The following is a 12,098-nucleotide window of genomic DNA, read 5'->3' on the forward strand; positions in this document are numbered from 1 at the left end:
CAGTCTTGGAGCCACCTGATGCATAGAGACCATCAGCCAACAACGCCATCATATGTTTGAGGCCCGCTAATTCTATTGATCTCAGTGTGAACGCTTGATCTGGACCTAGGTCTCCATCTGATGGTTCCATGCTTTCCTCTGGAATCCTGGGCTGTTGCTGGTGGTCTCTGGATGATCTGTTTGGTATTTACAGCCTGAGCTAACGGGGATTTTAATTGATTTTAATTTTTGAAACAGGAAGATTCATGGCTCCTTTAAGACTCTGGAATAGGTTAACAGGGGCCTTCCCATCCTGTTCCTCATGCCAGAGCCGCAGGGGCTACCATGCAATTAACCAGCGACTGCACTGCCGAGACCAGATTGTATTAAAGATAAACAGATGTGAGCAGATAAAGCGGCCGAAGGAATCTGAGCCTTGTGTGTCTTATCTCTTAAAGTGCTCGATAGAGTCTCAACCCCAAAGTTCAAATAGCAGTCACAGCCCTGCAGTATCTCATGCCATGATGTTTATTAGGTTCTGCTGCTGGAGATCTCAGCCCATTAAACTCGCCAGGTGAATGAGAAGGTCAGTGATTTGAAGGGGAAGGAGGAGCTATGTTCCTGTCTGGTTTAACTGATCAGCGCATCCGCTCCTCTAGGGAAGTTAGACTGTACTGTGCCTATACTGTCTGATGCATGGCCACGGTGTAGGTCACTGGCAGCCATCTTGGTATCTGGCAACCATCTTGGTATCAGCTACTTGCTGAGTTGGTTCTGGTATCGTCAGGCCATGATGAAGCTAGGATGGTTTGAAGGGCTGGGAGAAGGAACTGGACATCCCATTATTGTCCAGGGGAGAAGAACTCAAGAGTCCACGACTGCATTTTGTTCCTCACTAGGCTTTCGATGGCCAGGGCATCCCTCTGGTGAACTTGCTCTGGCGTGGTGCTCAGAGCCGCTGTCTTGGATTCTCCCTGTTGGGGTCAATTGGAAGTAGCACGCTCTCGCTCCCTAGCTGGAAGAGGTACTGTATTGGCTAACTCACTAGGTATCCACCCCAGCCGGCTCCTCACACTGATGCTGTAGGGGTTACCCTGCAATTAACCAGTGAAGCAGGATGTAGCCTTTCCAGAGCTGAGGCCAGCCTCCCCATAGAAATAGCAGGGGGCAAACAACCTAACTGGCTTTAAAATGGAGCGTGATAAGTTTCTGAATGGGCTTGTATGACGTAGCTGCCAGTGACAGCACGGGCCTGGACTCAGTGACCCAGGCAGTCCCTTCCGGTCCTTCTTTCCGGGCATCTAGGAAAGGTACCGTAAACTATAACACCAGGGATTCACTGAACTCATGACCCATCTGGAGGGCAAATCCTGGCGTGAAATGTGCAGAGATGGACAAGCCTTGTTATTAGCATGTGTGTGTCAGGGCAATATTAACTCTGCAAAGAGGCTAGTCCTCAGCAGGGCTCAAAGCAGACCTGGATTCCAATTCCCCATATTAAGGGGTGTTTGGAGCTGCAGTTTTGGTTTGGGCCCATTGCAACCAATGACAGTAGAGCAGAGTTTAGCTTCTATTTAGGCTTCCAGTAATGTCCCCTGGGCACAGACTCTCTTACTTGTGGGCACCATTGTTCTTCTTAGAACTAACGGTGGCCATGCGGTGACCTACCTGCCTCTCATTCCTCTCCTGCAGAAGTATGAAGGCAATGACAGACCTTTCAGAGAGAAGGCTCTGAAGACAAGAGGGGAGGATTGTCATACATAGCTAAGGGATTCGGGAGCAGACGTCCCAGCACCATCCAATCCTAAATAACCTTGACAAATTTGAAAATTTCCCTTACATCTACATAGATCAACCATCACTGATGTGCAGCCACTTCTGGGCTGGACCAGAGGAGCACCAGCAACAACACAGGGTTGGGAGTGAAAAATGCTGTAGCCCTTTGAAACAGCTGGATCTTGAAGAGACGCAAGCGATCCCATGAAAACTGCAGCAGCACTGCGTCCCTTAGCACCCTGCTGGGACACTGGGCCAAGTATTGTCTCAGAACGTTCTTGACGGGTTATGGGAACTTGTTGCCAACACCTACAGCACCCAGAGTTTTCCTTTGTGCTTTCCCACATACCTAATAGCCAAGGCTCCCCATGCTCTGTCCTGGAGGTTGGTCTAGAGACTTTGAGATCACGCTAGAGTCTTTCTCCTGCTGATCAGGCACTTTGGACATCCTTAACGAGCCACTTTCTTTCTTTTATCCTCTTTCTTTGGAGTCAAATGAAACTATTCAATAGGTAACTTCCCTCCTCCCCCCTTTATTCCCTCTCTCTGACATGCAAGCTGGGATTCTTTGCCAAAGTAATCTAAGCTTAACAGGACTGCTACTCTCAGGCTATTTCAGATATTCCATCGGCATCTCCTAGCCAGATTTATCTCCACAGCAATTCAGTGCCTCCGGATAGCATTGTCCTTCTGCTAATTGAAATTCAGTCCAAAGGAAGAAACATGAACATTTTCCAAAGAAACAACAACAAAAAACCCCAAGCAAGCCTCCGAGGTGACCCCCCCAGACAAGAACCACCACAATGGCTCTCACCCCTCCCTTCCCACTGACTTTCCTAGGAGGCAGAATTATCAGAAGTTACACGGCTTAATCTTGCTAATTAAAGGCGTTTATATGCATCTGAAAGCCCATGAAGCTGATCACAGGGAACAATCCTATCTGTAACATGAATTTCTGCTGGGGTTAGCCCAGACATATGTAAATATTTAATATATGAGTGACTTTAATCTCATTTTTCCAGATGTTTTGCCTATCAGCTTTGTCGGAGCTAATTCACAGCTCCGTTGTTTGCTGACCTTGCAATTTTCTTTCTCTTTTCTTCCCCAAGATTTTAGCATGTGATTTGCAGAGTGTGTTTGAAAGTGCACCTTACCTGGTATAATGCTGTTTAGCCATTTTTGGAGAAGGGCTTTTAGGAAAGGGACATATTTGTAACGCGCGGTCAGATGACCATCTCTACCCCTTGAGTCTGCAGACCTGAGAGAGGGATCTTGCACAAACACACTGAAAGCCAACCAAGTGAAACCCTAGCACTTACCTTGCAATAAATATTTGAAAGTCTCCTGCCTTTTTTTCATGCACTCAAATGAAGGCTTCATTTCCCTGTGTCCGCCTCGACATCACGTGGCTGGCCTTCCTGCTGGGAAGCATCAATAAAAGAGTGTCTCCCAGAATGGAGGCCAGCACCGTTCAAACTCCTGGAGACAATGAAACGGTGAGAGAGACTTTTTTTATGAAAGGCAAAACAAGATCCAGCAGGTGGAGGATAACACCGGGCTCGAACTAAGGTGGGTCGTTTAACAGTGAGGGCAAGTAACCATTGTTTCTGAAGGTCATGATGGATTCGCATTCACTAGACGTCTTTAAAACAAGCCTGGATTTCTTTCTAAACAAATATACGCTAGCTCAGCCGGAAGTGGCGGGCTTGCCACAGGAATCTCTGGGTGAAATTCTCTGGGCCCGTGTTATACAGGAGGTTGAACTGGATGATCATAATCTGGCTTTAAAATCTATGGACCAGAGTTTCAGCTGGTGGAAATTGTCAGAGTTACACTGAAGCCAGGGGAACTCTCACAAGTTAGACCAGCGGAAGAACTGCCTCAGGTCATTTATCTAGGGCTCTGTATAGCCCTCACTTTAGTAAGAGCTTCATGCTGCCCGGTGCAGAGCACGGCAGCCCTGCTCCAGCAAAGCAATGACGCACCTCCGTAACTTTATGCTCTTGGGTCGTGCTAGTTAAGTCAGTGGCACGGCTCACCTGCTTAAAGTTAAGCACATGCTTAGCTTGCGTGCTTCGCTCGACCAGACTGCTTCACAAGTCCTACCTGAGCTCTTCCTCTGATTTGGATTTGCCCTCACAACAGCGTGTGGCCGGAGGATTATTTCACAGATGGCACCGGAGGCAGGGCGAGGTTGTGTGACTTGGCCAGGGTCACAAAGAACCTTGGTAGCAGATGTGAGAAGGCAACTCAACAATCTTGCGTTCCAGCCCCGAGCTGCACCACCCCACCCCAAGCCCTCCCTTCCTCCCCCAGACCGGGCTGAGAAAGTCTTGTCACTAATCTTTGCTTGAGAGAGAACAAGAGATTTTTTAAACTGCCAAGGGGAGTTGGCTGCCTAGTGGCCATTCCGCTGAATGGGAATCGGGCAACTCAACTCTGTAGGCGGCCGGGAAAACCTCAATCTAGCTCAGCAGAATTGACATTGGGACAACCACCCCCACTGCAATTTGCTTTTAATCCTTTGAAAAATGTACTGCCAGGGGCTGAAATTTTCCACGCTGGGTCTTGGCAAAGTGATGACCCCCCCCCCTCCCCCTTTCAGATTAAGCACAATGTACTCCTCATTGCTTAGTGGTCAGTAGGCACTTCCTTGAGCCCAGGGTCCCACCCAGAGGGTTCAGGTGGGCTTGTGCTCAGATAGCCAGTCTGGGCTGACACCCATTCCTCACCCTGCTGTTCTAAGCACACTAGCTCAAGCAAAGCCAGTACCTGGCTGCCTACCCGGGCCGGGCGGCACGCACCCGGCTGCAGTGTAGACATACCCAGCGAGGGTAGATTTTTCTCAATGGCTGAGAACTTTTTCGCACCAGCTTTCCCCGCTGACCGCGTGCTCAGAAATGGCTGACCATGTTTGCTGGGAAAACTCAGCCTTGGGGGAGGGGGTGGGGGGATTTCAGCCTGCACGGCCAAAGTGCGGCACAGAAGCGATCGCCTTATAACGGGGAAGTGCTGGGCCCCGATTGCAGGAAACTGAATCCCCTTGCCCTGCCCCTGCCCCTGCCCCGAGGCCCCCGCCCCCTGTCCACTCCAGCCCCCACTCCCCCGCTTTGTCGCTCGCTGTCCCCCACCCTCACTCACTTGCTCATTTTTTCAATGGAGAGGGAACAACCAGCAAGAGCAGCTGGTGCAAGAACCCCTCTGCACCTGCATTACAGAGCGGCTTGGTTAAACGTGCAATGCTTGAGCCTGTGAACAAGCTTGCGCTCACGAGTCACTTTGCTCCAGTGAGCAGGTCGCTGAATTTGCTGGCCCCAGACGGGCACAGATAGTTGATAATAGACCGTTAGGGCCAAATTCTTCCATCCCTTCTCAGACCATCCGCCTTTTGCAGGGCCTGGGCCTTTTGCCTACGAGCTTGTCTACACAGGGACACTCAGGAAAGCTAAGCATGTGAATTTAATGTGGAGTAGTTAAACAACATCAAATCGCGACGTGGACTCTCTTGTTCAGAATTAAAGTGCCTTCCCCTTGGATTTAGTGTAATTCTCTTCCAGACGTGAATCAAAGAACAGCACGAGGAGCTCGGGATTTGGGCCTTAAGCGAAATGCACGAGAGCCCTTCACGCCCCTCAGGGTGTAGACACATTCCAGGCCCGAGCCTGATTCCACACAGGTGTGGCACCCGTGACTTTACTGGGGTTGCACCTAATTTCTGCCAGTGCACGAGTGAGAAGCAGCTCCGCAGGCTTGGCACCATGCCCCGCTGCAACTGTGCGGCAATTTCCAGCCACTTATAACCCCGGTAGTATCCAGCCAAGGCTTTTAAAAGGTCCTTGTGGGCATGTGCCTTGCTTAGGGGCAGGGCCATGCCAGGGTTCAGTGGCCAGCTGGCTGTGAATGCTCTGGGGCGGTGGAGGGAGAAATGTGGACACTGGGTCAGCAGGCGACCCGGATTCTAGTGCCAGCTCTGCCACGGACCTGCTGGGCGACCTTGGGACAGTCACTCGTCCTGACCACGCTTTGCCGAGGAGACTGTACGCTCGTTGGAACAGGTGGGACAAAGGCAGGAAGGGAGACGGCCGTGAGAGGGGAGTAGGGGGCTAAAGGAAAGGAATTTGGAGGAGCAGCACCTTCTATGTAGCCACTGGGGCTGGAGCAGCATGGGGGGGCAGGATGGCAGGAGTGAACGAGAGCAGATGATTTACAATCACCCCCCCCCCCCACGCCGCTTGGCTCCTGGTATCCATTCTCTCAAACACAAAGCAGGCCCCTCTTGAGTTATGGGGCTATAATTCTATCGGGGGTGGGGGGTGGGGGGAGCTGAGCCATGGTTTATAGCCTCGCCAGAAACCCTTGATAGCATTCCAGCCCCGTAACTCACAGCTGCCTCTTCTGGATCTAATTCACTGGAGGCCTTTGATAGCGTAAGAGAGGCCCAGCCTGGCGCTGCACCGCCCTCCCGCTGTCAGCCAGGCTCGGCACACTCCAGCGGGCAAGTTCCTGGCGCGCGTGCTGCCGGCTTGGCTTGGGACGCGAAGGGAGCAAAGAGCTTCAGGAGCCGCTCCTGTCGTCGGCTCAGTGTTCGCAGCCCAGGGCTTCACGCCCCCGTGGCAGGGAGACCGGAGGGCTCCAGACCCGCTTTGGCTGGTAACGAGGCTAGTCTGGGTCTTCCTGCAACCTTAATGGGCTGGGGGTATCGAAGGACGTAGGGCCAGGAATTCAGCGGGTGTAAATCAGTATAGGACCACTGTAGTCAATGGACCTACGCCAGCCGAGGAGCTGGCCCACCCCGTGGGACTGTAAATTAGGCCGTTGGGTACAATACGGTGAGACATTGGGCTAGGACTTGGGTGCCCACCATGCTGGTGTGCCTCACACCTCACTAGCAGGCAGTGGGTGTTAGCGGGGCTGAGTGCCGGCGCTCACACCGCCTTCCAGACGTAGCTGTGGCAGCGCCCCCCAGAGGATGCACCAAGGACTTACAGGCTGGAAAAGGAGGCTGAACAGCGTGGGGTGGGGGAACCCCCTTCCTGATAGTGGGCCCTATTAGCTGGCCGACCCGTTTCCCCTGGGCAGGGCTGGGAGGCTCATTGCTCAGGGCTATTCAAACAACCTGGGACAAGCCCCAGGAAACATACAAGGCCCAAGCCTGTGCTGGCTGGGGGGTGAGGCTGGGATGCCCTTATAGGTCATCTTGTCCAGCAGCTAATCTCGCAGGCACGTGCAGAAAGAGCAGGCTGTTGGGGGTCACGCCCACCAACCTCCGGGGCTAGCCACAAACTCCAGCCTTAGCAGAGCTCATCCTGCCACCCCCTCGCCTCGGCCTAGGCACGCCGAGCGAGACCGGGCATGTGCCAGTGACATTCAGACTCACGTGGCTGGCACTGGCGTGAGCCGGTGACCTACGGCACAGCCCCTTGGTGACCTCCAAACACCCCCTGGTGCAGGGTTGCCCTCTCACAGGAATTTCCTCACGGGCTCCCTTTCTGGGGGCTGGCCCCTTCAATTCGCCGCCAAGAAGCGGCTGCACCCTGAAGTGGCCATTTTGCAACTGGCTATGGCTGTTCGCTGCCTCCCGCTCCCTTCCTGCTGATAAGTACCAGTCTGATTTTCAACTGGGCTCCAAAATCCCTTGAGAACAAGGTCTCCTGAGCTGTTCCCAGCCAGGCCGGAAGGCGGTGGCACAGCCTGCCTCATGGTATGTCTAAGCTCCCTGGGCCTTGCTCGTTGCCACAGTATGGGAGCGGCGGGCTGGGGAGTCGTGCTACGTGGCTCTTCCCATCCCGCCATGCCAGGCTGATGCCAGGGCCCTGGCAGGTCATTTTGTAGTGTATGATCGATAGGGAGCTAGCGTATGGTGAGGCTTTGTCTCTGGAGGTGATAACGTTCATGAGGACGTCTCCCTCTAGGGTTGATGGCAACTAGGAAATTCAAAGCAGCAGATAATGTGGGATGGGAAAATGTTATTCCCCATGTATTGTCTTTGAGCCTCTGAGTTGTGGGCAAAGGTCAAGGTTAGTTCTTACTTCACACCCCCCTCCCCCCAGTCCTATGTCTATTACGGTAGCACCTGGCTGGCCCAGCTAGGATCGGGCCCCAGTGTGCTAGGTGCTGTATGTACATGCAGTGAGAGAGGTTTTGAAGACATTGCACCCAGAGTAGTCAAGGCAGCCCAAGGGGCAGGGAGCAGAAACGCAGCGAGGGGAGCGAGTTGCTCAAGATCACCTGGCAGGCCTGTGGCAGACCTCCTGCACCCCGGTGCTCTAGCCGCTAGGTCGTACTGCCTCGCATCGGCTCATTCCCAGACAGGTTTGCTTCTCCACCCTAGTGCGAGGAGAGACACGGGTGCTTGGCTAGGGCAGAGCAGGAAGCTCAAGGGTCCAGCTGGGCCGTGAGCTTTGGCCAGGCGGTGCTCAGTGCCGAGAGTTTGGCACAGGATCAATAATTAGCTAGCCCCACCCCCGTGCTGTTTATCACCAGCTTCACCTCCCCAAACAATAGCCTGGGACGTGCTTAGGAAAATAAATCTGCAGCCCAACACCCCCTCTGACTGTTAACAGGGGGCAAGAGGGAGCCACTCGGCTACAGACCAGTGTGTGTGTAGGCAGGCTGCCAGCAAAGGGCAGTTCACTAGCAAAGCCCCACTGACCAAAGGAGCCCTCCGACCACGTGCGCTGCCGAAAGCCGCCAGGGCTCCAGCTCGGCCCCGTCGCCATCACGATGCAAGGCGGGGAGGGGCTCGGGCCTTGCGGGCAGTCCACTGGGGCGCTCCCTGGTACACCTGAGAGCCAGCGGGCGTGCTGCTGGGGGGAGGCGATGTGAAAACGTCCCTCGTGCTGCAAGCTGCCGAAGCTGTCCAGTGTCAGTGAGCAGGGGGGCGAGCTGGGAAAGGGAAAGGCGCCCCCGCCAGCTCCTTAAAGGGTCCCTTCTCGGCTGACATCTGGGATTGCTTAGGGGCTGCAGACAACCTTCCCACCCCTCCCCCGCACTGTGTCACCCCCCCCGCCCCTCCCCCCGCCATAAGGGTAAAGCTCGTCTGGGCAGGAGCCAGCACTTTCTAGGGGCTGATCCCAAATTGTGCAGCGCCCCAGGGATTAACGCCCGTCACGGCCCTCCCCAGTTCCCACACCCAGGGCAGGGCGCATTGCCGCAACCGGCCCTCTCTAACCGCAGCAGGTGTATTGAACACCCCTCCCAAGCAAGACACAGCCCCGCGCACGCGTCTCCTCCTGGGGCGAGGACGGGAGATCCAGACGTGTCCACGAGGCGCCGCGGTCAGACATCGCTCTGATGGCGATAAGCTCCTACCCAGATGGGACCGGAGAGGGCCCCTGGTTTGCCATGTAATTTACGAGGGTTTCTCACGGACGCTGGTGAACTTGGGCAGTGTTTCCTCGACGGACGGCCCGTGGGCCATCTGGGGAGCGGCCTTCGCACTGCGACAGCAAAGCTGGGCACAGCTGGAGCCCCGGCTGTGGGGCTGGAAGCGCTGTCTGCCTGGGTTGTGGGTAGGGGTGCCAACTTTCTGATTGCAGGAAACTGAACCCCCTTGCCCTGCCCCAAGGCCCCCGCCCCCTGTCCACTCCAGCCCCCACTCCCCCACTTTGTCGCTCGCTGTTCCCCACCCTCACTCGCTCATTTTCACCGGGATGGGGAAGAGAGTTGGTGTGCAGGGGTGGGGGGAGGGTGCAGGCTGGGGGTGCAGACTCTGGGGTGGGGCCAGGGACGAGGGGTTTGGGGTACAGGAGGGGGCTCCAGGCTGGGGTCGAGGGGTTTGGAGTGGGAGGGGCGGAGTTAGGGCTGAGGTAGGGGTTGGAGTGCGAAAGGGGGTGCAGGCTCTGGTAGGGAGTTTGGGTGCGGGAGGAAGCTCAGGGCTGGGGGAGGAGTGTGGGCTCCAGCTGGCGCTTACCTCAGGTGGCTCCCAGGAAGCAGCAACATGTCCTGCCAGCCTGTAGGTGCGGGGTGGCCAGGGGTCTCCGCACGCTGCTCCTGTCCACAGGCACCACCCCTGTAGCTCCCATTGGCCGTGGTTCCCGGTTGGCCGCAGCAGCTGGCTCTGCGCGGCTCCCGGAAGCGGCTGGCATGTCCCGTCGGCTCCTAGGCACAGGGGTGGCCAGGGGATATGCGCGTTGCCCCTGCCTGCGGTGGAGGTGCTGGCACCAGGCTGGGATCAATAAGCAGCTGCTCGCGTCCCAAAGGCCTGGACAAATTGCATTTTTACTGTGGCCTGAAAATCCCATCGATCTTGCAGGCTGTCTTTGGCCTCTGCAGGTTATGGGGATTTAGCCCCTCGGTGTGACAGGGACAAGGAAGTGCGACGGGAGCAGGGCAGTGACAGCCACGTGGCTGTGATGCTGCATTACCAGCGACTGTGTTTCGAAAGGAGGGCCAACAGGGGCGTTGCGTGAGCTAATGGGATTCACTTCACTGTTTTGAAGCAGAATCACTGCCCAAGCAGAGCCAACCAGGCAGGCAGGCTGGACCAGTGGTTAGGGCACTAGCCAGAGCCTTAGGAGCCCTGGGTCCAATGCCCAGCTCCGCCACAGACTTCCTGGGTGCTCTTGGGCAAGTCCCTTAGCGTCTGTGTGCCTCAGGCCCCCAGTGGGGTTAATAGTACTGTCCTACTTCGCGAGCATGGTGGGAGGAAAAACACAGCTATGTCTGCGAGCTGCTCAGACACAGTGGCAATGGGGCAGCCGAAGAAGTGGCAGAGACAGACCTGCCGGGTGCATGCTGCCAACCAGTGAACTGCTTGCGCTGCCCCCCCCGCCGCCCCCCCCCCCGCCGCCACCACCTATCGCGGGTGGTGACTTCTACAGGCTGTTGCCTCGGTCAACCCGAAACTATTGGCTACGTTGAGGCGCATTGTTTCCGCCAGTCACAAAATGGCCGGAGGCGGGGGTGGGGGTGGGGGTGGTGCTGCCCTCCCCCCCACCTTTATCCCAGTGTTTAGGGCACGCAGCTGGGCTGTGGGAGCCCCGGCTTTGACGCCCTGCTCTGGAACGGCCCCACGAGGGACTTTTTGATCAACTGAAAATTGTGGGAAAAACTCAGCTGGGGGGGCACCCAGAATTGCCTTTGATCCTGAACAATCATGTCCCCACCCAGCTTTGCTAACGAGCCCCAGCTGCTGCCTGACACAGCGCCCTTCCGCCCGGGGCGCACACACGCCTGCCTGTGTCACAGCCTATGGGGCTCAGGGCTCAGCCAGAGGGGGGCCAGCGCCCGGGCGGGGCCGCCATTCAGCACCCGCTGAAGAATCAGTGAATGATTTTGGGGGACACCATGGCTTTTCCTTTGCCGGCCCCCTTCTGCTCACCAACCAAGCCTGAACCCACGTAGCTCTTGGTTTGTGGGTGGGGGGGGGTCCTGAGACATGACCCAGCCTTCTTGAGGTTTTATGCTGACAGGTGAGCTTAGCGGGGCTGCATTGGTAGCTTGTACCTTGGGGGCTGGAAATTGTTTCCTCCTTTAGTCAGATGGCAACTGAGTTTGTTGACCTTCGAGGCCAGTTGCAAGACCATGGCTAACAAGACCCCAGCCCCAGCATGGGCGGCCTCACAGACCAAGCTGCCTATTTCCACACTGTAGTGGGGTTGGGTCACGCTTTTCGGCACTGCAAGGCTGGCTCGGCCCAGGAGAGTCCCTCAAGCCCAGGATACGGTCTCTGACAGTGGCCAGCGTCAGCTGTTTCAGAGGAAGGTGCAGGAAGCCCTGGCTTGTCACTTCATAGAATATCAGGGTTGGAAGGGACCTCAGGACCTCATCTAGTTCAACCCCCTGCTCAAAGCAGGAACAATCCCCAATTTTTGCCCCAGATCCCTAAATGGCCGCCTCAAGGATTGAACTCAAAACCCTGATGCTCAAACTTGTCACTCAAACGCTCCCAAATGGGACCGGTGCCAGTTCACGAGCTTGGCACAGACATGAATGACTAAGCAGGTGTCAAGCAGCGGGGGGAGGTAGGCCCAGGGTGTGCAGCATTGCAGGGCCCAGGCATCCCCCCATGGGAGTTTGGTGCGGCGGGGATTCACTAAGGAATATCCCTGTGGGATATGGCCAGGCCAAGGGAGTGGAAGAACTTTGCAAGCACAGCTTGGGGGGGGGGGTCAGAGTTGGCGCACTTCCCTCAGGGCCCGTCCTGCCCACAGTGCCCCAGCACGGTGCTAGAGGGCGCTGTGCCGTTGGGGGGCTGCCTCTGTGACGACGGCTCCCTGGCACTTTGCACACCAGTAAGCGTGTAACTCCCGCCCACCATGGCCCGTGGAAAGCTGGATACTTTGCTGCCTTGTGTGCTCAGTGCGGCTCTCTGGCTCCTCGCTGTGAGCGTGCTGGTGTCT

This window comes from Chelonia mydas, chromosome 1 (genome assembly GCF_015237465.2).
Source record: "Chelonia mydas isolate rCheMyd1 chromosome 1, rCheMyd1.pri.v2, whole genome shotgun sequence".
NCBI classification, from domain to species: domain Eukaryota; kingdom Metazoa; phylum Chordata; order Testudines; family Cheloniidae; genus Chelonia; species Chelonia mydas.